This window comes from Oenanthe melanoleuca, chromosome 8 (assembly GCF_029582105.1).
Source record: "Oenanthe melanoleuca isolate GR-GAL-2019-014 chromosome 8, OMel1.0, whole genome shotgun sequence".
Classification (NCBI taxonomy): domain Eukaryota; kingdom Metazoa; phylum Chordata; class Aves; order Passeriformes; family Muscicapidae; genus Oenanthe; species Oenanthe melanoleuca.
Window position 1 is genome coordinate 22,793,619 of NC_079342.1, and position 26,626 is coordinate 22,820,244.

At 45.8% G+C, this 26,626-nt stretch overlaps 1 protein-coding gene across 1 annotated transcript in view; it reads left to right on the forward strand.

Annotated features, from left to right (window-relative positions):
* The first annotated feature begins 20,907 nt into the window (after positions 1-20,907).
* C8H1orf21 (chromosome 8 C1orf21 homolog) overlaps positions 20,908-26,626 on the forward strand; it is a 93,152-nt gene continuing 87,433 nt past the window's right edge. Inside the window, exon 1 of the mRNA XM_056497895.1 lies at positions 20,908-21,030. The gene's annotated coding sequence lies outside the window, so the exon portion shown is untranslated. The remainder of the gene's footprint in view (positions 21,031-26,626) is intronic.

The following is a 26,626-nucleotide window of genomic DNA, read 5'->3' on the forward strand; positions in this document are numbered from 1 at the left end:
TGATTACAGCTCATGCCCTGGGTGATAAAACTGCAGGGTGGGATCCAGACCTGAGCCCTGGTGAATTCCTTGGGGCCAGAGTTACCTAGGTGGCTGTTCAAACAAAAATATGTATTTGGCAAATTTTATTCAAGACTACAATCGATGTTTCAACATTGGACACTATTTGCTAGTGCAAACATTTTTTTAAAATAAAATAATTATTTAGCAAAAATACATTATTGTTCTGCAAAGCTTGCTGACCTTGTGCTAATTAGCCAGGCTTGTAGACACACAGCACAACCTCATGCTAAGCTAAACAATGAGCAGCCTATAAATAAAAAAGAGCTACTGCTAAATTTCACATATTTGGCTTTAAACTCAAAGACTTCCAAGGGGGTGGGAGGTTGCTTCACTCTATATTTATCTCTTTTAAATTAACAGAAAGGAAAAAATAGTCCCCTTTGCCCTGGGACTGGAACATAAGGTCAGGATGACAAGTGGCATGGGCAGGGCTGGGGGTTCTGGCAGCTCGACCATCACTGTGGATGTGCTGGGCTTGACACGCTGCATCCATCAGGAAATGGTGTTCCCTCATGTCCTGAGTCACTGCCCTGCCATTTTACACCCATGGCATGTTAAAAAAAAAATTAAAAAAATAGTATGCTCAGTCCTTCCTGCCAGTTCCTGGCATGTGATTGCTAAAAACAGGAGAAAAATACTTTCCATTTGTTTCCAGAAGCCCTGGGGAACAAAGATGTGTAACCTGGGAGTGGCTCTGAGGCTGTCCTGGAGAATGGCCCCTGTCACACAGGCAGATATTCCAGAGATAATCCTCCTCCTGGGGCCCTGCTTGGCTCTGGCCAGGCTGGTGATGGACCATCTCCTGGGAAACTGGCACAGGAACTGCCAAAACCTGGGGGTGCTGAGCTGAGCTGAGCTGAGCTACCCTGAGCTGCTGGTGGCTCAAATGCCATTCCAAGGCAATGCTTTGTCTTGGATTTCTAAATTATGAACCTAGGCCTCCAAAATTGGCTAATTTTGTCTCTCTAATGCTGTGGTGAGGCACAGGGTGCCCAGGGATGCTGTGGCTGCCTCATCCCTGGAAGTGTTCAAGGCCAGGTTGGACAGGGCTTGGAGCAACCTGGGATAGTGGGAGGTGTCCCTGACCATGGCAGGGGTGGGATGGGATTTAAGGTCTCTTCCAGCCCAAACTACTTCATGATTTTATGACATTTGGGCACTGAAGTGTCCCAAATGCTTACTGGCAAATAAATTATTAGAAAGTGGATCCTGTTTTGATAAACCTGATTTTGGTGTTAAAATCATTCTTCACCTGTAAACTCTGACTCAACCCCAGTTGCAAATCCAAGGGAGCAGGTCCTAAGGGTCACAGGGAAAACTGGGGAAGAGAGGATGGACATGGACTGGGTGCTCTTTGACTCTAGTGAAGGCAAACATAGAAGACAGTGACTTTGACAACCTCATTCCTGAGAAGATGCCAGGGAGCAGCAGGGACACAAGTCTCACATCCATGGATGGAAAGGATGGCAGGATTTTTCTAGAAGCATCCCAGGTCAGTCTTCCTGCCTGCAGGAGCCACTGGTCAGCTCCTCTGCCCTGCTGAGCTCAGCAGCACCAAAGGGGAAGCTGACAACACTGAGGATGTTCTGCTGAACAAGAAGCAGCAGCTGCATTCTTTGATCACCTCCAGGTCTCGAGGATGCTGCTTTTTTCCCCTCTCTCTTGCTCATCAAGTGATGCTTGCTGTGCTGGGCAGATCACTGCAGTGCCTCAGGCACCCAGCTCCAGTGGAAAAACCCAAGGAAGTTCATCCCTGTGTCATGCTGAGCTTTGTCACTGTAAATAGCAGTGATGGCCCTGAAGCACCCGGGGGAATGGGAAATAAATATTCCTCCCCTGGATAACTGGGCTAAAACACATCATCCAAGGGCCCACTGCAGGGAGAGATCCCCCCATGGGGCTGCAGATGAGGATGTTGGGTTTGAGGCTGCTTATTGGCATTTGGAAGGAATTTGTTCCACCACTGGAAACTTCTGTGGCCAAAGAAGTTAGAGGGGGGGAAAGCCAGTTAAACTTTGGCCTTTTTCTATGGAGGGTAAACTTAGAAACATGGCTTAGATGCATAATTTAGAAAACCAAGATAAAAGTCAAGGCAGCTGCTTACCCCAGAGCTTTTTTATGATTCCTGCTTACCAGGCTTAGCCACAGGGACTAAGTGCCATGTTTGGAGTGCAGACTCTTCTGGCTGGTAGCCATGACTCCCACCAAGTGTAATTTTGGACCATGTAATTCATCCTCCCTGAACAAAGTCAAAACCCAGTGAAGCAGGAAGGAATAGGAAGTGAATTGCAAAGCATCTTTGTGCACTCAGGCTTTGGTGTCCATGTGAGACCCGTGTTATGGTGTGATGAAATTTGCCAAGGGGTTTCCTGATGATGGAATATCTGTGGATGATAAAGCTGAAAGCCCCAACACACCAGAGTTTGTGCTTGTGTATGGACAGTGAAAACAGGTTTGCCACTTATTTTGCCTTGGTCTAAACTAAACCAAAATTAATGCCATGGTCTCATCTCACCCTAGACTGGCTTCTAGTTATCAGCTCTGAATAATTCAGGAGAAAGTCTCTGTCCTGCCAATTACTGCTGGAGACAGCACCTCCAGCCCCTCCAATGTGCACAGACCTGGCTCTTTGCTCCTCTGGCAGACACTGTCTACCCTGGACACTGCTGTGGAAAAATGAGATTTCTGTCTGCTCTATTGGTTAGATGCTTCCTATGTGATAAAGGGAAAAGGCAAAATCCAGATCTTCTTCATCATAGGGATAAACTGCTGGTTAGTGCCATGTGTAGCTTTAATACATTCATTGCTGCAGTTAAAAAGCTCTCCTACTGAGTGAGGTTGTGGTTAACAAGATAAATTATAAAAATCTGTGCATTTCCACAGATGCAAATCAATAGTGGAGCTCTCCTGCTCCATGAGCACCCTCTTGTGACAAAGAAGCTTTCTGCAGTAGCAAGAGCATGTTGGGATGTACTGAAACATCCACAGTCACATTTTATACTGGTGCCTGACAGCAGCCAGGTTTGCAGCCATTTCATTCTGCTCTAACACACTGCCCCAGCCTCCAGTAAGAAAATATTGAAACCCTGGCTCTTTTCAGACTTCTGTAGGCATTGAGAAATTGGTGTCCCCAGGGCTCTGGGCACTGTGATTTCACTGTCCCAGACAGACGTCATGGAAAAAATGGCGCATGTCCCATCTCTGAATGGATTAAACTAGGCTTGGAGGTACAAGGTAGGAGCAGAAGGTGGTGCACAGGATCCTGCACAGGTTCTTTGGTTTCCATTGGCACCCCTTGAGCAGAAGCCTGAGTCCCTTCCACAGCACAAGGAACTTCATGCCAAGCTCTTGCAATGATTGTTTTAACATCTCTCCAGGGTGATCTGCACAAATGCAGGCAGTCAGAGCTGCTGGCAGGAAGGCATCCCTGCTCCCCTCCCTGGGACTCCAGCAGGGCACCCCAGCCAGGGTATGGGGAAGCCATGGAAGGATTTCTGCCAAGCTGTTTGCCAGCTGGTTGGCCCTCAGCACCTTCTTGTGCCTGGAGCTGCTGCTCCAGAGGGGCAGGACCTTGTACTTCTTGTGGAAACTTGTGTAGCTCCTGCCAACCCATTTCTCCAGGCTGTTGAGGTGCCCATGGATGGCAGCACATCCATCCGGGTCCAGCAGCCATTCCTCCCAGCTTTGTGCCACCTGCAGACTTGCTGGGGGTGCTGTCTGCCCCACCACCCACCAGCCACCACCCAGGTCAGTAAGACAGAGCTCTGGGCAGCACATTGAAGGATTTCAGCATCTTGTTGGCCCAGGTTGGTTCTGATGAGCCCAGGGTGTGGTTTCTGGATTTCTGAATTTCAGGAGCTCATCTTCCTTTCAAAAAGCCTAAACATTGGTGTTAAACTGGGGCTGCTAGATTTGCAAGTACAAGCACTTCAGAAGTGCCAGAATTAAAGTTTCCTACCCAGCTTCAGTCAGTTCTCCCAGCTGTGGCTCACAGACACTTTTCCCTGGAGCAGAGGGAGCTCAGGATAATGCTTGGCACAGAAACTGCCCTCACCAGCTGGTCAAGGGCTTCCCCTGCACCTCAGTGTCTTGTCCCCAAGTGGTGCCAGGAAAACCCCAGGCTATCAGATCACTTGTGGGCATTACCTGTAACAGGAAGAAGCAGCCTGCTGTGTTGACTTGGCATTAAGTGCTCCTCTAAAGATTAAAGCAAGGGCTCCACTCAAAAACTGGATGAGCTTGCAAGGGAACTGAAGCTGAAATAAAGTTGTGATAAGCCATGCCTCTGTCTAACTTTTGAGTGGGTGACTTTTTTTGGAGCTACTAATGAAGATAAGTTCAATGGCCTGTGGCTCACTTTCAGTGACTCCTCTTCACTTAGGGACCAGTTAGCAACAGATCAGTGTCAGGAGCAGCCAGCATGTGTCACTGCCAGACACTTCATCCCCATGGAGATCTCCTGCCAGTACCTTGTTTGCAGTGAGATCAATGACCTGGCAGCTCACCTTTAGGCTCCATGGGAAAGCAATTGCAGGAGGAAGCATGGGAAGGTCTGCTTTTGTCAAACAGGTTCTGGCAGGTTGTCAAACTGGCAGCTTCCAAGTGCAGGGGAGAAGAAGGCTTTCAGCCTGGTTTCCTGTGGAAATGAGGCTGCTACCATCAGACTGTGATCAGATTAATCCAAGGGAGAAACCAGGCTGCAGTAAAGAGTTTAAAAAAAAAAAAAAGTCCTCTAAACTGCATAAGAATAGAGAAGCACATAGAGAAAAGTGATGTTATTGGTGCTGCCACAGAGGGGAAGACAGGGAGAAGTTTCCTCCTAGACATTGCCTTCAGCAGATGCTGCTGGCCATGGATGTACTCACCAACTAATCCATGGGAATGAAACTCAAGGGAACAGCTTGTGCAGCCCTCTGGCTGGGTGAAGAGAGAACATTTTCTGTGTGGTCATGGGTGACATGAGAGAGAAACTGATGAAAGGAAAGATCCAGGAGAGGAGGAGAGCAGAACTGAAGCTGTCCTGAAGAGAGCAAAGCTCTGTGATTGTGCATTGCAGGGGCTCTGCTGGACCTGGGGCTATGGCAGGGCAATAAGTGCAGCAGTGTGTGACTGTCTGCAAGAAAGCAGACTACATGAACTCCTTTTTATCATTTTGATAGCTTCCACAGTAACTTTTGAGCCATGGATTAATGTTTTTGCAGAGAAAAGGATCAGAAAGCTGGGTGACTTGTTCATGGGTCTTCCTGAATCAGCAGAAATACATCTCACATCCAGCCCTACTTGGCAAACCAAGTTGTGTTTAGCCTCTAGCTAGAAATGTTTATAATTTGTTTTAATATTTATAATTTGTCCCTGAAAACTGCACTGTGCATGCCATGGAAAGTGCTCAGCTGGTGTCAGCTGAATTAAGGGAGATGGGCAATTATCCTGCAAGGAGCCTGTGGACTCAGGTATTGAAACACCCACCACTGCTGCATGTGGCAGGCCCATGTGAAAGGCTCAGCTGCTTTTCAGTCTATTTTTACAGCTCCTTGGGGTCAAATCATCCCTGCAAAGGAGGATTTAATGAGAAGGACTGACCTGTTCTGCTGCTCCTGCTGTTCAGCAATGACATTTCACCCAGCTTGTCTTCTCCTCAGAAGACAAGTCAGGCCCATTTTGTATAATGGGTGTTTCCCTGAGATTGCCATGGCACCTCTGGGGGTTTCAAAGGCCTCTCAAGAAGAAGGACTTGCCTGGACTTGTGTTCCCTGGCTAGCCAGCCTTGTCCCATAATGGCATCAGTGCAACCATGCCACCAGCCACCCTTCTGTGCCTCAGCAGCCTGTGCCAGGAGAGGAGAGCAGAAACATTTCTCCCAGAAAACATGTCAAACCCAGCAAGTTCACCAGGTGAAGGTTTGCCAGCAGCTGGGTTTGTGGCAGCTTCTCAGGACCCCACCAGACAACTCACTCTGAAACCCAGAGATCCAAAATCCCAGGAGGAGTGAGAACATGCAGGTAGTGTCAGTCTGCCTTCACAGTGCCCTAAGCCTTGGTCTGAGAGCTCTGTGGCTCCTCTTACAGCCAAGCATTTTGCAGCTACCAGAAAAAATGGATTGGGAGAAACAGGATGCAATTCCAGCAAGTCCATGAACTTCTCCAGTCAACCACAGATAGGAGCAGCTTTGACTCAGAGCTCTGAGCATTTGGAGGTGTCCCTCCTTTTCTGCCAGGAGAAAGATGTGCTTGCTAATAATGGGGCTGGGGTAAGGTACACACAATCACAAAATCTTACAATCATTTAGCTTGGAAAAGACCTTTAAGGCCACCAAATCCAGCAGCTGCCCCAGCACTACCCATCCACAACTAAAACATGTCCCCAGATGCCACATCCATGGCTGTGAAATCTCCCCAGGGATGGGGACTCAGTAACTGCCATGGACAGACTGTACAGTGCTTGACAACTGCTTGGACAAAGAAAATTTTCCAATATCCAACCTAAAACTTTCCTGGTGCAACATGATCTATTTTCTCTTGTCCTATTGCTTGTTACTTGGGAGAAGAGACTAACACCCCCAAACCTGCCCCTAAACACCTTCTAGCCTTTCAGGACACTTGCATTTGAACCTCAGATGCATCTTGAGTTAAAAGGAGAATGCCCAGCACAAACCTTAAAGCATCTTGGCCAGGGGTCTGTGTTCCTCTTCCCTCAAACCCTGAGCTGAATTTTCCTACAACTATGACTGGTGCCATCAGCTCTCCATTTCAAATAGTTCATTTTGCTTTATGAGATCAATCCCTTCAGTAATTTGTTTTCTGCCATTACTCCAAACAGCAATGATCAGAATATTTAGAATATTACACTGATGCTTTTCTGTAATGGCCACCAAAAAGTAAATCTGGAATACCAGAAGGTAAAGACAAGGTTGGATGTTAGGGTCTTTTTGTGGTAGGCAGATTTCTTATTCTTGGCCATGATTTGATTTGTATGAAGCAGGGAAAATGAAGTTTTATTACAAAATTTGAAGGACTTGTGGTCCTGAAAGCTGAAAAGTTTCTTCTAACTCCATCTACTCTGAGAAAAGATATTCTCCCCCAGTGTTTTGTGTTCTCTGCCCAAGCAGACAAATCTGAAGTTACCCAGACTGTGATCTTTGTGGGAGCAGATGGCAGCCCAAAAGCAACACTCATCCAGGGAGATGCACCTGAATAATTCCATTTTCTTTGGTACTAGCTTTGCATTGCAAAATCATCCAGTCTCATCTATTCGTGGTCTATGGCTTTACATGGCCCAGGTTTGTATCCTCTGAGTAATTACCAGGATTTGCTCTGTGAAGCAGAGGAGTTCTGGGTAGACATTGTAATTTCCATCAGCTGTCATACCCTGGGAAGATAATTAAACACTCTTCATTTTCCATCTAAAATGATACACAAACGCCGGACATTAAACCCAGAGAGCTTTCCAAAAGGGAACATGTGGGTAGCTTCAAACTTTCCTTTGGCACCCAGCCACCAGCGAGGGTCAGCCCAAGTTCACTATTTCCCATTGTGTAAGGCTATTTGTTTAACATTTCTTTTGTCTGAAGTGGCCTTGTCAAATGATTTTCCTTTTCATTTGGCCCTTCACTCCCATCTGAGCTGTCACTCCCATGGAAGCAGTTTGACTTTGAGTTTAACAGGGATGTAGGCATAAGTAGGCAAAGCTTTGAGAAATTCACATAATTTTTCAGCTTAATCATAAAGGTATCCCTAAAAAAATTGAGTAGGCAGCCTCAGAATCTCATTGTGTAAAAATCCAAAGACACCTCCCAGGACCAAGGCTCAATAACTTGCTTCACTCTGCTGTTGTAGACAGGCTGGCCCAGGTTCTGCAGCCAAATTTCAATCTCTGATTAAAGAAATAAGCCCCACATTGTTTTGAGTGAGGGACACATCCTTCTGCACATCCTGTCCTGCATGCCCTGCAGAGTGGGGCTGGCAGCTCCCCCTCCTCCAGCACATGTGTAGGTGCACGTCATCCCCGTGCCCTGGGGGTCCCTGGGACACAGAGCATCCCTGTGTGCTCTCTGGGCTGCAAGGACATCCCCCAGAACAAATTAATGTCATCTCCTGGCAGATCTGTGCCCCGGGTTTTAGCTGCTGGTGCCATTCTGATGAATCCTCCTCTGCTGCAGCTGTACTCCAAGATTTCCAGCTGGGCACATGTACTTGCTCACCAAGCTGATATTCAACCAGAATGGTGGCATTTTCTCTTATTTTAAATTAAACACAATGTGGAAAGATGTAATGGGGTGGGTTTTTTTGCACCACTTAATTAGTGGCTTGTCTGAAGTTTTTTCTGTCTTCACTCAGAGCCAGGATTAAAAAACACACAAAGGAAACAAATTTTCTCCTGTTTGGGCTTGGTTGTTTATTAAATCTTATCTAAAGTACAGAAAGCTCAGCAGCACTTCTAGCCACCAGCTAGAAGTGAGCAAAATGGAGATGAATCCAGCTAGCTACAAGGTCTCTTAAAGCCAAGCAGTCCAATAGAGAATTAACACCTATAGTATTTATATTTTGACCCAATAACCAAGCTCCTGTGACCCATAGCGCAGCACTAATTATCCAACCAGAAACTACCACCTGAAATCATGAAGGAAGAAGAACACCAAAAGGAGACACCACTCAAAATGCTCCATTTTGTCCCATACCTATTGCTATATTATAAAAGCCTCGAATTTAAAACCCTTCACCATGTGAGCTCACACACTTGTCTTTAGCTACACACCTGTGATTTTAACTCAAATTTGGAAGCCTTCTATAAGGCCTTAGGTCAAAACAGTGTTCTCCAGCACAGAAAGCTCAAAAAACCCAAGTTTCTGGGATCCTACAGAAAGGGATGTTGTTGAGCAATTACAGGTGGCATCACTGAGCACTGTACAGATCCACCTCTACTGATATGCAAATGAAAAAGCCTCATGGGTTGTGAAGGGTTTCCAGAGGACCTCTGCTCATTCCCAGTTCCTTTTCAGTGCAGGTACAATGAGCTGTTTAGAACTGTGTATCTCCAAAGATGACCCTCTCTGGGCAACTGATGTCAGTTTTTCTCTATCCTCATGGTATAGAATTATTTTATTCTATAGAGCTAGATTTTTAATCTGACATGTACAACAAAAGGAAAAAGCATCAGCTCTAGCTGCAACTAAAAGCTACACTGATTTCTGGTGTAGTTTGTACACAAATTTCTGTTTGTACTCAAAATTTCTGCTTCCTCCTTAGCATTTTCCCACAGCTAACAAAATTACATTTCTCTAATCCTCTCCCTTGTCCATACACCCCATTTGTGTCCTGGAAGCTGCCAGGGCTGTGTCTCATTTCAATTTCTTGATGGCCTTGCTCAAAGGCCAGTTGCCATTGTATGGAAGCCCAGTGTATTTAAAATAACCAATTACAGAAAATGACACAGCCCCAGCTGCCTTCCAGAAGGCTCCTTTGGCAGGAGTTAAACACTGCAGCAGGGGCACACAAAGGGCTGTCTTCTTGTGGGTAAATGCACAGAACTTAAACTGATGCATGGGATGTGAACACCCCCAGTGGGATCCCCTGCCAGCCCCACACTACACACTGAAAGAATTAACAACACTGAACGTGTCTGCAAGAGGCTCCAGGCAAGGCCTGATCAGCACAGACTCTCCATGAGCTGCTCTTTGCCTCAATATTGCCATCTTTGATATCCTCAGAGAACAGAAAATAATGCAAATTGGTTATAACTTTGCTGTAGCACAAGGATGCTTTAGTGCTTCCCTGTTCCTATGTCACTCTCCAAATGATACATACCTAGCTAGACAGTATAAATAAAAAAATTACTATATTTGGCACCTATAATTGGAAAGGCTCTTCTTCTAGCAAAATGAGAAAATTCTGAAATGATGCTCCATGATGTTAAAGAGCTGTTGCTTCTACATTTCTGCAGTGGAAGACACTGGGAAATTGGTAAATGAACAGCTATTTCAAATTTGAGAGTTAAATCAGGAACACATATTATTTCAATGAGATTTTAAAAAGACTTTTTTTAGTTACTCATGACACTGTGGAAGAGCTTTGAACAATCCCTTCCCCACTCCAAATCCCAGTCACACCTTCCAAACATGATGTGGAGTAACTAGGACGATTCAGATTTCAAAAATCTGAAGATATCTGAAATTGTCATTGAAAATGAAAGGTTTTATTCTTCACTTCTTTAACGGTGAAAGTAAGATATTATGCTAAAGCAGATCTTTAAAGTAGCACATTTTTCATGTACCAATAAAAACCAGGCAGTAATTTCCATCCCAGTGGAAGAAGTGCAGCTCCCTCTGTGTCAGCATGCACCACAAGCTGTTTTAATGCTTTTTAGCTTCAGCATTCCTACATTGAAAACATCCAGCTTTCCATGATACAAATCTGTATTTTATGGAGGCAGCTGTCTAGAATACCTATTCTCCCTGTGCTGTCAGGTAGGAAGTTTGGAAACCTCGCCCTGCAGGTGAGCCATAGCTGCTTTCAGACTCAGCCTGAGGTGCCCTGTCCTGAGGATTTACACCTGCCTCACGTTCTGCTGTGGGAGCATCTCTGCTCACAGCCTGCAGCCCACGTGGAAACAGGAGCTGTAGGAACTGTCTGCAGGGAAAACACACCTGCTGGCATCTCACCAGCTTTACTCATTCCTGCTCCTCTGGGCACTGCTCTGCACTGAGTGTGCTCTGCCAGCAGCTGAAAGGAAGGCATGGGTAAGTTCTGCCAGTGCTGGGTGATCCAAGCTTGGAGTTTTATTGCAATATTTCTTCATTAAACATTCTTCATTTCTTCATTTCACTGTGCAATCCTGACAACAGCAAGATAACAGTTGCTGAACTAAGTCATTGCTGACAGGGAATTTTCATCCTGTGCCTAAGATATGGATTTTTCTTTATTTTAGAAATAAAGCTTTTCCACTATGTCTTTTTCACTAGCTCTTTCACTATGATGTCTTTCAGGACATCAGTGTGGCTATTATCTAAAGAACTGAGTAGGACCATCAGATGAAGAGGTCAAAGTGTGTTTGGTGGCTGAATACAAAGTTTGGAGTTAAGAGTTGAAATAATCTTCCTGGGAATTGTTTGCCTAGGAAATTTTTGAAAAGTGAAAAACTAGCACAGATGACTGATAAACTTGGTCCAGTGTAGATTAGCTTTCTGAAATTCATATGAATAATTTGTTTCTGTAATTTTAGATTTCACCTAAATCTCCGCCACTATGCAAAAAATCTGAATGATAAAATCACTTAGGAGCACGACAGAGGACTATTTTGCCATCACTTTTAAAGATAAAAAGCATTAAAATCTGTGAAGTAACGTGAGCTTAAGCCCAGTAACATACAACAGACAGAGAATGGCAATGGTTACTGGCAGGAAATTGAGAATTTTCAGTAGTAGAAGAACAACTTCTTTCTTGTGACCCTGTCTAGCAACCTCTGCAGTGAACAGAACTATTGATCCAGGGAGGATGTTTTGCTCAGAGGCTGGAATTCAGCCTCTCTGTGCAGGCAGCTCTGCTCTAGCCTGCTGCCCAGCAGGGCTCCAGCCAAGTGGAGATGATCTTGTTCAGTCTCTGTTTTCTGGCAGATAAGCCCTGCCCAGCCCAGGCACTGCTTTCCCTTTCAGCTGCACATGTACAGGGGCCTTTTTCTGCATCATTTCAAAAATGCAGTTCCTCTTTCTCACATTGATCCAGATTTCAGGCCAGCTTTCAGTTGCCTTTCAACCTCCTTATCATCTGCAGCTGAGTCATCTCCCATGCTTCCTGCAGTCTAGATTAATTCCTTCTTTGGCAGATGGGATTTCCACTCCCACTCTTCCTCCACAGGCGGCTCCTGGAGCCAGTCATCTTGCTTTTCTGCCCTAGCTTTTCCATCTCTAACATGGCAATCAGGACACTTTCCTTCCTTGGACCAATTCTGAGAACAAATCCACTTCTGTTTACAGAATGCTGTGACAACTGCCACTGAAAACTGCAGTGTAATCTATGATGTGCTCTCATAAGGGCATCCTCAAATAAAGAAATCCATTGTATTCCTCTTCCCAGCTAACTACACCCTAGGAATGGAGAATTACAGTCACATCAAAATTATGGCACAGATGCTGAAGGACAAGCATCAGCTGCACCACACACAGGAGCAGTGTGGCAGGAAAAGGACAAAAAATTGAGGTCTCCACATGGAGCTGAGAATTTGTGGGGCTCAACCTGAGCCCACTGAGAAGGAGGAGGAAGAGAAGGTGCTTAATGGACCAAGCACAGACATCTGGTTTCTGGGACAGAAGCACCAGTGATGGAGAATAAAGCTTGGAGGCTCTTTTAGCATCATTCAGGAAACAACCTGAGATTTTAGTAGACAGCCCTCTAAGTGCCCTTCCTCCACAGCCTTGGTCACACTCTGGTGACAGAAAACAAACTCCTGGGGAAATCCACAGAGCTGTAGGGCACTGAAGTTAATGAAAACATCATCCAGCTCTCCACCTGGCAATATTGACCCAGTGGCTGATGGTGTTAAATAGACTCCCTTTAATGTGAAATGCAAACAGGTAAATATTAGTGCTACCTCTAATGAGACATGGAGGATGCACACTCTCCCTGCTCATCACCCTTAGGCACAGCCTGGAGGGTTCAGAGCAATGAAGAGGCTGTGCTTTGTCCCAGCTAACTTAGACCCAACTGGAAGAAAGCTGAAAGCAGAAAGAGCTCTCAGCTTATGCTGGACACAAGCTAGTGTATTGGAAATTATTCCAGAATGCTCTGTATTCACATTTCATCTGTATTTTCTCAGCTCAGACTAAGGCCTGAATAGCTCTTCCTGCAGTCACAGGCATGTGAGGACACTGCAAGATGGATGTGCCTGAGAACCTCCCTGTCCCTCCCTGTGGAGAATGGGACCAAAGGACACCTGAACTCCCTCGGCTTCCAGTGATGCTTTAATTTATTTTCACACCCACACCAAACTGAACAGGACACAGTCCTGCACACTCTTTGTATACATTCTTTGCTATGAGTATGGACTCCTTCTTTGGAGAGCAAATAAAATATTTACAGTCTATAAATCTAGGAAAATTGTTTCTCTTTCAGCAGCCAGCAGATCGACTTCTCTAGCCTGCTGCAGGGCAAATTGAGTGCCAGTCTTCAACTAATCTCCAATCCTACAAGATATATGTATTTTTAGAGCATCTTGGAAAAGATTTTTGTGATTTACATATGATTTTTTTTTTTTTTTTTTTTGCCAGAGAGGATACTGGGGGTGTCTCCTGCAATGCAAGCTGTATTCTGCAACTATTATTATGAGAGTCTTTTGTAATATAGCTCTGTAGGACACAGACTTTCTTTTGTGGGCTTTATTTACATCTGCTGTGTTTTATGGGCTCTGCACCACTCACATTTCTGAATCATTTGCATTGCTCCTCATGCCCTTTTGGCTGAGAGGAGCACTGGGTTTTACACAGAACTTTACAAGCAGGACATGCATGTTGAGACAAATCATAAGGCTTGGGATTTGCATCTTCAAAGTCCTCTTCAAATCCAGCCAAATACAGCTTTGCACCATTGGGGTAGGGATCCAAGAGGAGTTTATTCCTGTTTCATGGACATGCTATGTCCCTACAAACCCAAAATGTGCCCAGGTGGGACATCAGTGCTGGCCCCCACCACACTGAGGGAAGAGCAGACTCCTTTTACTTTGGGAATGGTTAGTCACATTCAAAGGAGACCTAATGCAGTTTTGAACCATAGAAACACAACCTTTGATGTATTTCCCTGCAGTCTCAGAAGCTATTGGGCTGGTTTCCTCCCTGTTCAGAGAGGTTGTGTCACAGCCCATCAGTAGAAGGGTTACCCATCAATAAACCCTGGCTGCTGTCCCATGGACTCCCTGTGCTCTGTCGTGTGCCTGTCTCCAAAACTGCCACAGGCTGCACCAAAGCAGACTCAGGGAGGGCTGGGCACGACATTCAGTCCTCTCCACACCATCCTGTGAACTTGTCCTGGTGAATTTTGTGATAACAAATAACACAGAACTGCATATTGCTACTGCCCTTCACGTTTGAGAGCGGCCAGAATGTTTTCATACCATTCAAAACCAAACAGCCTCTCTATAGCCTCTCACTGGGATGTATACATTTTTGAACTAGACACTGAATCTGAATTTCTAGGTCCATAATAGTCTCCATTGCCCAGACATTATGGTGAAAAGCATATTTTTTCATTCTGCATAAATACCACCCAAACAATGTGTCACATATTAACACATTTCAATGGAAACTTATTCTGACTTGTCCCCAAACCACCTAAACTTACCTGGAATGAACTCCTAAGTGATTTGCAACTTTAAATCACCTTGAGTTTCTATTATAACTTTGTGGAAGACTTGCCTTTTAATGCCTCCTATTGCCACCCCAGTTCCTCTCTCTCTGTGTCTCACCTACAGAGATGATTAAGACAAAACTGCTGGCGATGCTGTTCCTGCCTTTTTGTAGGGAACATCCTTCTTTCTGCTAACTTTATCCTTCTTCCTCACAGAGAGAACCTTTTGAGCAGCCTAGGGAGCAAGGGAGTTTGTTTTGATAACCAACCAGAAAACCCTTTTTTCAGTAGGTACTGCTGAAGTGGGAGCATTTCCAGGGATCTGCAAGCTGAAAATGACAAGGAGGAAGAAGGACAGATAGACAATAAAAACACAGGAGAGAAAGAAAAGCAAGACTTTTAATATGTTTATTGAGAAGAAGCTCCCAAAAATGATGAGGAAATTATTGTCTTCCTAAACACCATCATATTGCCCCAAGGGTGGATTCACTTTACATATCAGGACATAGGTGCCTGTGCTTGTGCCAGTTATCCCAGCAAGACACAAGCCTCTGGAAGGTCATTCACATCATTTCAACACAAACCAGCCTGTGGAGGTCCTTATTTCCCTTCTCTGACTCTAAAGGGATCCATGGAGGACTTGCTGCAGCACAGGTATCTGACTCTGAGATCCTAACCCACAGCTCTGTATCATCACCTAGACGTAAAAGCCGTGAGGAAAATTTGTGATTAATCACATATCCTGAAAAGTTGTGAAATTCCATGAAATAGTTCCCTTATGAACCATAATACACACTTCCTGCCAGCTTAATGTTTTCTGTAAAGGTGTGCAGCAGCAATTGCTCCAGAAGAGAGAGCTCAGTGTTTTGGACCAAGTTACTGTTTCTAAGGGAATCATAACTTTGCCTTGATTTGAATGCAATTAAATTCTCTGCCATAAGAGCAGCATAATGACAAGAATATTTTTTCTTTATTTGCTCAGTTTGGAAATTAAAAGGGAGTAACACACATTGGTGCACAAGGAAATAGACCTTCAATTCCATACAGGCAGCAGTATTATCAAGGCAGTGTGTTCTCCTTTCTGGTATGAAAAGGGATGCAGGAAAACCCTATTATATATTTCTTTTTAATGCCCACTTCCAGTGCATAAAAATGGGGAAGCTGTGCCAGAAGTTAGAACATGGACTCAGCCATGGCTTGTAGCTTTTCTTCTCAGCCCACTCTGGGCTTTAGACTACTTATTAAATCCCTGTTTGCCTGCCTGAGACACTGAGACCTGAGACTTGATCTGATAAAAGCTGTGCACAGGTTTAAGTTTGCACATGGCACACAATCCCTTGCTGTGATGACTTCAATGACAAATGATGACTTCACCCATGTCAGTTCTACTGCTCAAAGCCATCCTTCAACTAGTTATGAACTTAGAATGTTTGTTGGGTTTTTTTTTGTTTGTTACGTTTTTTTTTTTTTTGGTGCATAAAATACATGAAAAAATCCCCAAATTGTTAATTACTGTTATAGTCACCAGTTTTTGCTTTATGCTCTTGCAAGCAGTGTTTTTATGGCCCCCTGAAAGACTGATTTACATAAAATTTAACAGTGTTTATCTCCTAATGTATTGTCTGTTAGAGAAGTGGCATAATAAAAGGGGAAAGGGTTCTGGCAAACTGGACCTTCAGGCACAAAACAAATGAAAGTTGGTCGTGGGAGTTGGATTTGATGACCCTTGTGGGCCCCTTCCAGATTGGGGTATGGCATGATTCTGTGATTCTGGGATCTTTGCTGATTTATCTTCTCACAGCACAGGCAGGTGTCCTGTGATTCCAGTCCCAGCACAAAGCACACTTGAGGCCAAACCCCAGTGTACTGACTTTGGCAGTGTCTGTGCTGCATCCAAACGTTGAACAGCTGACAATTAAAGTTCCTGCTTATTCTTTCCTCTCTCAGCCCTTGCCTGAAATTAAGAGACAGCTTTGCTAAACTGTTAATCTGGAATTAGGACCTCAGGATTGCATGCTCTGCCATGGACCTTTTCTTGTTGTTTATATGGCTTCCAAAATGTGGGTGGTTTATTGGAGGGCTGATCTACCTATTTTGTCTAATCTTTCCTAATTGCAAGCTCAGGTATAAAGAGAATAATTGAATCTGCAGAGTAAATAAACAAGCACTGCACATAGTACTGGGATCAGTAAAGATTGCCTGAAAATTCCCAGTTGTATTTGTAGGTTTCTCCTACAGCTGGGCTTGTTTTGTGTCCCAGGGTTTAAATGTAGGCCCTGCTCTGTGAGAATGAAATTGTGAAACAGAAAACTCTGGAGAAATATGCAGTGTTAAGTGACACAGAATAATCTTCAACTCTTTTTTAAATATTTCATTCCCCTTTTTGCCCATTGAACAGGTGTGGTGCTGGATGAGGTGAATGAGAGCAATTCCTACTTCCAAGGGCATTATTTATTCAGAGATAATTATTTATTGGTTAAAATGCATTCTCTTATATGCCCAGAATTTGCAATCCATGTTTTTCTGTATTGCAGATTAACATCCATTTCCATTTTAATAATGACAGTGAATGCAACAAGCAGGGCCAGACTGCAAAACAAACATCAGCTAATTTGTAGTCTTTTAAATATGTAAAGCTAGTCTTTGATGTTAATACACCATTAAAAAGGAGCTGGGAAGTTCACAGTCTGCTCCTGTGTCACTTGTCAAGCAGCAGAACAGCTCAAAGAGCAGCTTGTTGGTTTGCAGCATCAAACTCACCTCAACAACTTTGGTATCCTGTAAAAAATGTTGGTACCTGACATCTTCAAATATTATAGAACATGCAAAATCCATGGGAGGAAACTGCATCTGCAGGGCTTGTGCCTTTCTGTGCCTATTCTTCTTTCTCCAGTCCTTGGGGATGGAGGAATAGCCACATCACCCTAGCACTCAAGAGTCCCTGCACAGTGACCATATTTTCCAACACTGGGAATTATGTTTACAAAAATCTTTGAATATCAGCACACTTAGGAAATAGTTCAATGTTTTGGGACTGCAATACTTAAAGTGAAAATGAATTTGTCATTGTGGGGTTTACTTTAGCCAGGATTGAGGTGATAACAATTAATCAAAATCCTTCAACTGTTCCTGGCAGCAGCTTGTGCAGCATTTTAGTTTTTCTTCTGGACTCCTGTTAATTGAGAAAAAATATGCAGCAATTTCACTTATTCTTCTATAAGGTAAGCCATGGCTACTCTAATTTCTCCCATTTCTGAAGTGAAGAGCTTCACTGAAGTATGAGGAAATCATCAGTGCCTTTCAGAAAATAAATTTGAATTTGAAAGTTTTCAGCTTGAAACATAGACAGTTGTGCTGACAGCAGCTACCTGATCCAAATAATGGTCCATTTTTCACCCATAACAAGTAGGGCAATACACACAGGTACAATACACATATTTTTGGCATAGACAAGTGAACTGCATTCCCATTTTTAGGGGAAGTTAGACAGATCCTCATTAGCACTGCTGTATTGATATAACTGAGGCAACATGCAAGGCATGCACACACTGATTACACTGCAGAACTGTGATGAAAGCCAGATTTTTTTTCCCTCATAAATAGGTTGAATTGGTGCTTTTAGACCACTATTTTACCTTCTATCTTAGGATGCTTGTTCTTTTCTTTTGGCACAGAGGTAGAGCTACTTTCAAAAGAAAACAACCAGGCACAAGCCATTGACTTTCCATACTCAATTATATCCTCATCTTTCCTCTCTCCAGAGTTTTGAGAGGCTTATTATTACAAAAATAATGATAATTTTATCTATGCAAATATTTGTCTCTGGCTACTTTTAGTCCATGACTCTCCCAGATCCAAGTCAATTCATTCCCACATCAGCAGGTAAACCAATTTCTCTTCTCATGTACAAAGAAGTCAGGGTGAAATTTGTCCTCTTCTTACAGGAACAACACCCAGCACTTGGTTTTGATATTAAACCCCTAATTTATTTGTGAGTTAATAAAATAACACCTAGTTTGAGCATCACTAGGCAGGGACAGAGCAATAGGCTGATGGGTGCTACTCTTAGTACCAAAATTGTCCTAGATATCAGAAATTGTTTACACTGTTTATAATTTTTCAGCTTCTAAAAATAACTCTCAAGTAGGCACTGTCTCATCTCATAAATGAGTAAAACAAAAACCAGAAATCAGGGAAATAACTATTTTCTGCTTTTAGACACATCGTTAACTACATGAGAATGGCAGACAACAACTCCATCAACAAATTTGTGCATAAGGAAATGGATTTTCATGTAAATAATTATTATGAATGTTAACTAGCTGCACACGTCATCAGGAAAACATCAGGGAGGTTTGTTTGTGGAGGCTAAACAAAATATGTCTGCTTCATGCTGTTCTTTTACAGCCATTTTTATTGGAAGCACAGTTTACAGAGGCATAGCAATCATATATGCTTCACTGTAAAAGCACCAGGTTTCTTTGGAAACAGTATCAGGCTCTCTGCAGAAAAACAAAGTTGGCCAAACTTCATAGTTATCAAGCTAGAGTTGAAAATATTCCCTCTTCTGGAATGTCTTGATGTTATTGATGTGCACCTTTCTGGTAGTGATTTCCAGTGCAGCGAAAAATAACTAATTACTAGAAAGTTGAAGGTAGCAATGACTTCAAATGGGATCTTGCCAAGAATTTGGCAAACAAACTGTTATTTATTTCAACATTTTCATCATGGTGAAGGAAAAATGACCTTAGATGAAAATGTATCTGCCTGGATTATTGGATGATACTAAAACTCTAAGTGATAAAAAGGATGTAGGCTTGCTGAAATCTTTCTAGTTCACATGGTGGCATTTCCTGGCAGGAACAGTCTGAAACAGCTTTTATAAGTCAATCTTCAAAGAGGCCTCACCTTCATCTCCAGTTTTTCAGTTGTTTTCATGAAAAACTCTGCCTCTGCAAGCAGAAAAACACACGTTTCCAATGAAAATTTGGGTGCATGGTGCCATAGAGCTGATAGGCATTGCATTCCTGGGAAAACAACTTCCATGCAAAGGAAGGAAGCACTCTGCTGTCCCCCTGCAGAGTGGCAGGACACCAAAGGCACAGGGGGCTGTGTTTGAGATCCACATAAATACCTCCAAGGCAGGTGCCAAGAGAATGATGTCAGACTGTTTTTGGTGGTGCTCAGTGACAGGATGATGAGCAATGGACAAAAACTGAATCACAGCAAGTTTAACAACATGGAACCATGGAATATCCTGAGTGGGAAGGGACTCACAGGGATCGTGGAGTCCAACCCTGTCCCTGCACAGACACCCCAACAATCCCACCCTGTGCGTCCCTGGGAGCGTTGTTCGAGTGCTCCTGGAGCTCTGCAGCCTCGGGGCTGTGCCCATTCCCTGGGGAGCCTGGGCAGTTCCAAACACCCTCTGGGGAAGAGCCTTTCCCTGATCTCCAGCCTGACCCTGCCTGGCCCAGCTGCAGCCATTCCCTGGGTCCTGTCCCTGGGCACAGAAAGCAGAGATTGGAGCTGCCCTTCCACTTCCATGGGGAAGAACTTCTTTCCATGGAGGGTGGCAGAGCCCTGAACAGCTGCCCAGGGAATGTGTGGAGCATCCAGCTCTGAAACACCCCAAACCCACCTGTGTCACCTGCAGGGTGACCCTGCCTTGGTGAGGGGTTGGACTGCATCATCTCCAGAGGCCGCTTCGAACGATTCCAGGATTTTGTGTTTGTGCATCTGTGACCTCACCGGGCGTCTGGTGCCTCCCCGCTCAGAGCCCCTGACATCCCTGCGACACCGGGATCCCTGTGCGGACGAGCAGTGCCGGTACCGCCGGGATCCGTGTGCGGACGAGCGGTGCCGGTACCGCCGGGATCCCTGTGCGGATGAGCGGCACTGGTACCGCCGGGATCCGTGTGCGGGATGAGCGGTGCCGGTACCGCCGGGATCCCTGTGCGGATGAGCGGTGCCGGTACCGCCGGGATCCGTGTGCGGGATGAGCGGTGCCGGTATCGCCGGGATCCCTGTGCGGATGAGCAGCACCGGTACCGCCGGGATCCGTGTGCGGGATGAGCGGTGCCGGTACCGCCGGGATCCGTGTGCGGACGAGCGGTGCCGGTACCGCCGGGATCCGTGTGCGGGATGAGCAGCACCGGTACCGCCGGGATCCGTGTGCGGGATGAGCGGTACCGGTACCGCCGGGATCCGTGTGCGGGATGAGCGGTACCGGTACCGCCGGGATCCGTGTGCGGATGAGCGGTGCCGGTACCGCCGGGATCCCTGTGCGGATGAGCGGTGCCGGTACCGCCGGGATCCGTGTGCGGGATGAGCGGTACCGGTACCGCCGGGATCCGTGTGCGGATGAGCAGCACCGGTACCGCCGGGCCCTGCGCGGACGAGGAGCACCAGCACCAGCACCAGCACCGGCACCAGCACCAGCACCGGTACCCCCGCAGCCGCGGGACCGGCGGGCGGGCGGCGGCTCCTCCCCGCGGTGACGGCCCCGCTCGGCCCCGCCCCGCCCCGCCCGCTCCCCGAGAGGCCGCTCGGCCCCGCTCGGCTCCGCTCCGCTCCGCGCACCGCCGGGAGCCGCAGCCGCCCGCCCGGCCCGGGGGCCGCTCCGAGCACGGCAGCCGAGGTGAGCGCCCGGGGCCGGGCCAGCGCTGGGCAGGGGCCGGGGGGGGCCCCCATCGTCCGCGGGGCCGCTCCCGCCGCCGCTGCCCCGCTTCCCTTTCCATCCCTTATTCCTCGCATCCCGCCCCCCCTTTCCGCCGGGCGATGTTTTATTCATGGCCCGGCGCGCTTTGTGCGGAGCTGGCCGGCGGGGAAATGGCTGCGGGTGGGCGGCTCGGGGCGCCCCCGGCCCGGCAGCGGCTCCGCGGGTCCTGCGAGCCGCTCTCCGGCGGGTGCGATGTGTGTGGCTGTATGTCGGTATTTGTGTCTGTTTATCCGTGCTCCCTTTCGATGTTCGGCAGCAGCGTATTGCAACACCGCCCGCTCGAGCGCCGGGCGGCACTTACACCATCGCCGAGTTAACTGTAGATGTCAGGCTGTGCTTGCTCTGGGGTGATGTCACATCGGTAATAAGGCGCAGAAATGGGGATTCGGTGCGGGCAGAGCGTGATGGAGCCGGCCCGGAGGCAGCTGGAGCGGGCCTGCTGCGGGGGCAGTGCCCGGCGCGGGCGGAGCGGGGCGGCACTGCCAGCCTTAGCCATTATCTGTGGGGAGCTGCCGACTCGGAGCCGCACGTATGTGCGCCTGGAGCAGAGATACTTGGCTGGTTTTGCCTTACGAAGGTATTCAGGTGTGTTTTGGTTAGAGGGTTGGCTGATGCCTGTCTTGTCTGCCAGTTGTTCCATAAGGCAACCTCCCTGGACATCACCGGTCCAGAGGAGGAATTCTGTTGTGTGCTCTGGAAAGCTGACTATGATCAGTAGGCCAGTGTCACGTTAGCTCCCGATACTGCCTCTTGATCTCTCCCAAGCTGATCGTGGACCAGTGAACTAAAGCTGAGAGATGCTGAAACACGTCCCTCGCCTTGTTCAGTTTCCCAATCGCCTGCCCTTCACTTTCTCTCTGCCCTGGTTGGTTGGATTTCAATGGAAAAATTCTGGTTCTGAGCCTGTTCAAAGAAATCTGTGTGTTTCGATTTTGCTCGTCTAACTTGCTGTTTAATAACAGCTGTGAAGCTGAAGATCCCCGTGCCCAGGGGCTGGGGGTATTTGCCCTTCCATACAAGTGAAGTTAACCGATACTGCTTGATGCTGTTTAACCTTATATTATCTTAGGTGTCATATGATGAGGCAGCTTGATTTGTTTAAGGCTTTCTGCTGATGCAATGCAATAATTATAAATCTTCTCATTGTCTGAAGAATCTTTAAATACTACTCTGTCTTGGGAGGTACATCATGTGTGTTTATTCCCAAGAGGCGCGGGCATGGATGAGCAGGGTTTGATATTAATCATTTTGGGGTGGGAGCAGTTTGGCACAGGTGCTTCAGGTTGTAATTGATGGGTGTGATGTCATGTGCTAGATAAGCTTTCATAGGATCTGCCGTGTAAATTGTGGCCTTTGTTTATGTGTGTGCAGCGACATGTTTTGGAGATCCACGCTGTACAGTTTGCGCCCGAGCTGGGAGGGAGACCCAGCAGGATGTGCTTCGCTTGCGCAGTGGAGCTCGGTGTTGGGAACATTCTGCTCTGCCTTGTGCTCCAGGTGCGAATGTGCTCCTGCCGTCCGCATGCAGCAATGTGCCTGGCTGCCAAAGCAGTGCCCAGGTGCTTTGCTGGTTTTCTTCTTCCTCCGTGATCTGGTTTGTTCCGATATTTAGAAGGAGCGGGGTGCTGAAATGACTGATTTCAACTAATGTGTGCTGGAGGGAGCAGCTTGGTTATTTCAGGCTGCTGTTGTTATGCAATCAGATTAACAAAGGTTGAAATGATCATTCAGCTTTGGGTAAACACGATCTATAGAGCAGCATGGATTAGGGCAGCTGTTTACATCGGGCAGATCTGCTGCACTTGGTCTGTTGCAAATATTGGATGGAAACACAATGAGTGGACACAGTAATATACTAAGTAAATTTCTGGCAGTCTCTTTGGGATTATGATGTACTTGCTATCGATTGTCTGTGCTCCAGGAGTTCTGCAGCGCCTTAGGTGCTTCCTGCACGCGTGGGCAAACTTACTTTGGGCTTCATTTAGTTGACAATCCAAGGCCTCATCAAAGGTCTGTGCACAGCTTGGGTCCCTGGGGCGCTGTGTGGGCTCTGGGTTACTGCAGCCCAGGGGTTGGCTCAGGCAAGATGACCAGTGCTCAACTGGAAGCTTCCTAAATTAAACAAAAAGTATGATTCCAGCCACGTTTGCTGAAGCTGGCAGCCCCTCAAGCGGTCCATTATTAGTTGGCCATCTCTTGTTGTGGAGGTAGCAGTGCTGCAGGGGGTGGTTTGGGTTGTTCTCCCTGAATCTGCTCAGCCAGGAGGTGATGCCGCTCAGGCTGTGCTGCAAAGGTTGGCACAGAGCCGAGAGGGGAAGGGGCAGGCTGGGATGTGGGGCAGTATCCAGAGTGAAGGGGCAGGCTGGGATGTGGGGCAGTATCCAGAGTGAAGGGGCAGGCTGGGATGTGGGGCAGTATCCAGAGTTTGGGGAGCAGAGGGAGGTGTTGGGCATGGACCTCTCCATGTGTGTGTGCAGCACCTCGCTGGGACCCCCGTGTGCGGCTGCTCTGGGAGTGCAGCTCGTTCTGAAAATACAGGATGTGATGGCATCAAGTGCTGGGGAAAGGAGGAATAAGGAACTCCTGCAGTCGTGTGGAGCCTGAGCCTTCCAGTCTTCCTCTCATTCAGGGAAAGGCAAGGGACCCTTGAGGGTGCTGCTTTTCCATCCTCTAGCAGGGGATGAACAAGACTACATTTTGAATACGTGTTCAAAAACACTCTGGATAGTTTATTGTTATTCTTGTTTATTTCCTTGCCGGCTGTGTTTAACTCTATATAAGCGGATACGTAATTGCAAAGGGATTTCACAGAAACTTGCAAATGTCTCTATCACTGTGCTACTGGCTGCTCTGTGTGCTGTTTAACGTTTGTGATAAATATACACTAGCACATTTTGGGTACACTGGGATCTAAAGAGGTACTTCAGGGAATAGGTAATATTGTTCAGGCTGTGTTGTTGTAGGATGTTCAGAGGAGGCAGTGTGGAATGTGATATGCAATCAGTGATGTTAAGACTATTTCTTTCACTGGTACAGGTTTACTTCAGCTCTGATTTATTAACAGGTTGGTTTCTTGTCATCTTCAATCTTGTGGATGAAGTAAGAGCAGTTATTCTGAGTCAGGTCTGTCTAGCTCGGTAGCTCTTCTGATGGGACCACTCCCAGGTGCACAGGAAAACTGGAACAGTGAAGTTCTGCTAAACCCTTGTAGCTGTCACCACTTAAGAGACCTTTGGGCTGGCAGTTCCAGGGAGGCTTATGTGTTTAATAGCTGCTGACAGATTATTTTCTTTAAAAAATGTCTTAATTAGTTTTGAAAAACTTCATGGCATTAGTGTTCACAACTTCCTGTGCTGGTGAACTTCTGGTGTAATTGTCCAGTCTGAGAAGGATTTTATTTTTTTCATTTTACAGTTTGCCATTTGAAGTGCTTGTGATTTTATCTGAATCCTAAAAGAATATATTTCTTTCTAGATTTTCACACAGAAATTAACTATATATGGGGATACTAAGTGGTCTTAGGAGGTACATGAAGATAGCTGCTTTATATTTGTAGTGAGGTACAATCCCAGCCTTGTTTGCAATCACCTTTCATGCACAGGTACCATTATGGCTGTCATATTTAGGTGTCTGCATGCAAAAAAATGTTCAAATACAAGAAATTACTTCTGCAGCTGTGCATCCTGGACATGGATTGGGGTGGGTCTTGATTCAGAAACACTCAGATGACAGAAGAGTTGTTGCAAACCAAGGAGTGACTTCAGCAGCGTTGTTGGAAGATTTACCAAAGTAAATCTTAGCAAGGGATCAGGTGCAACATTTTAGGGGATGTGTAAGAAGGCGGAGAACAGAATTTGAAAGTTGTGTTAAAGAGCTTGAAGTAATACAGATTCCAGTAAGTGCCACATGATACAGAAAAAGCAGTTCTGTACTGCTGAATTGTTCTGTGGGTTGGCTTCCACCATCCCATCCTCGACCATTTCAGGTATAGATGGGATGTAACAAAGTTGAGGTTTAAATTCCATTTTTCTTTGTATGGCAAGGAAGCAGGATCCTTTGGCTGAGAATTGACCTACAGTGCTGGTGATTCAGGAGTCTGGGTTACAGGAGCTGTCTGGGTCACAGACTTCTGTATACTGGTGTTAAAGTTGTGTTTGGTTTATTAGAAGAAGCTCTTCAAAGGTTGGTGATTTAGAATCATACAATTGAAGAGAATCCCGAGCTGGAAGGAATCCATCAGGATCATTGGTCTAACCCTGTCCCTGCACAGACACCCCAACAATCCCACCCTGTGCATCCCTGGGAGCTTTGTCCAAATGCTCCTGGAGCTCTGGCAGCATTAGGGCTGTGCCCATTCCCTGGGGAGCCTGGGCAGTGCCCTTATTGTGGTGGCTTCTGAAATCCTGTTGATAAAAATGGGTAGAACTTTGGTGTTTATAAAGCAAATATAAATTCTTTGTCTTGTCATTTCTGCTTCTATTCCACCCTTAGGCCTGTAAACTTATGATTAAAGTGGGTGGAATTTCAGCCTGATGGTTTACGGGTGGGATAATAGTACAGGCTGACCAGACAAACGTTTTGTTTTAAAAATAGAGAGGCTCACATAATGATGCTATACACAACAACAGTAAATGGGTATGGATGAGATCTCTAAAACACTGTTAATCCAACAGCATCCTTTGGTGCTACTTGCATCAAAGAAAGATAATTCTGGAGTGATGAGATGCCAGTGCCAAGTGATCTAACTGGAGTATTGATCCAGTCTTGAGCAGACTTTAGACAGAGCTCTGAGTTAGAAATTTGGAGAAATGGGTTTTAAACCATTGTGAGATGCTAATTTGTTATCTGAATAAGAGAAAACCTTTTTTTTCCTTTTTTTTTTTTTTTTTTTTTTTTTTTTTTTTTTTTTTTTTTGTGTTTTGAGTTGTTTACAGAGATTCACGTCTTAAAGGGTGGCATGTGCTTAGGAAATCTGAGGCCCCATTTTGGAGAATAAATAAAACAAACCAGTGAATGTGTCTGAAAGCGTCAGGATGAGATCAGAGGCTTTCCTCTTGCTATGAAAGTGGCCTCAGTTTCTTTTCCTTCTGTCTCTGTATCTCTAAGAGAAAAGCACAGACTTTATCTGTCAAGTTAGGAAAAAGATAAAGAGCAAGTTCACTTGAAATATGTATTTAATAGGGAAAATTTCCCAGGATCTATATATACAGGTGGGCATTTTCCCAAAAGTATGTTAGGTGTTGAGGCCATAAAAATGTTGCTGCTAACCAAAATTCTAGCCCTGAATGTATCTATAAATACCATTGCCTCACCCCTTTGGCTCTGTGAAATTATATGTAGCTGGAATAATTTCATACATCAGGACATAAAAGGACCTTGAGCTTGTGCTTTTATAATAAACAAGGAGAAGTTTATCTAGGTTGCCCAGCTTATTCACACAAAGACAGCTCTTTACTTAGGGAGGGGGAGGTTCTTACCTCTTAGACTTTCCTCAGGATTTTCATCTCATTCCATC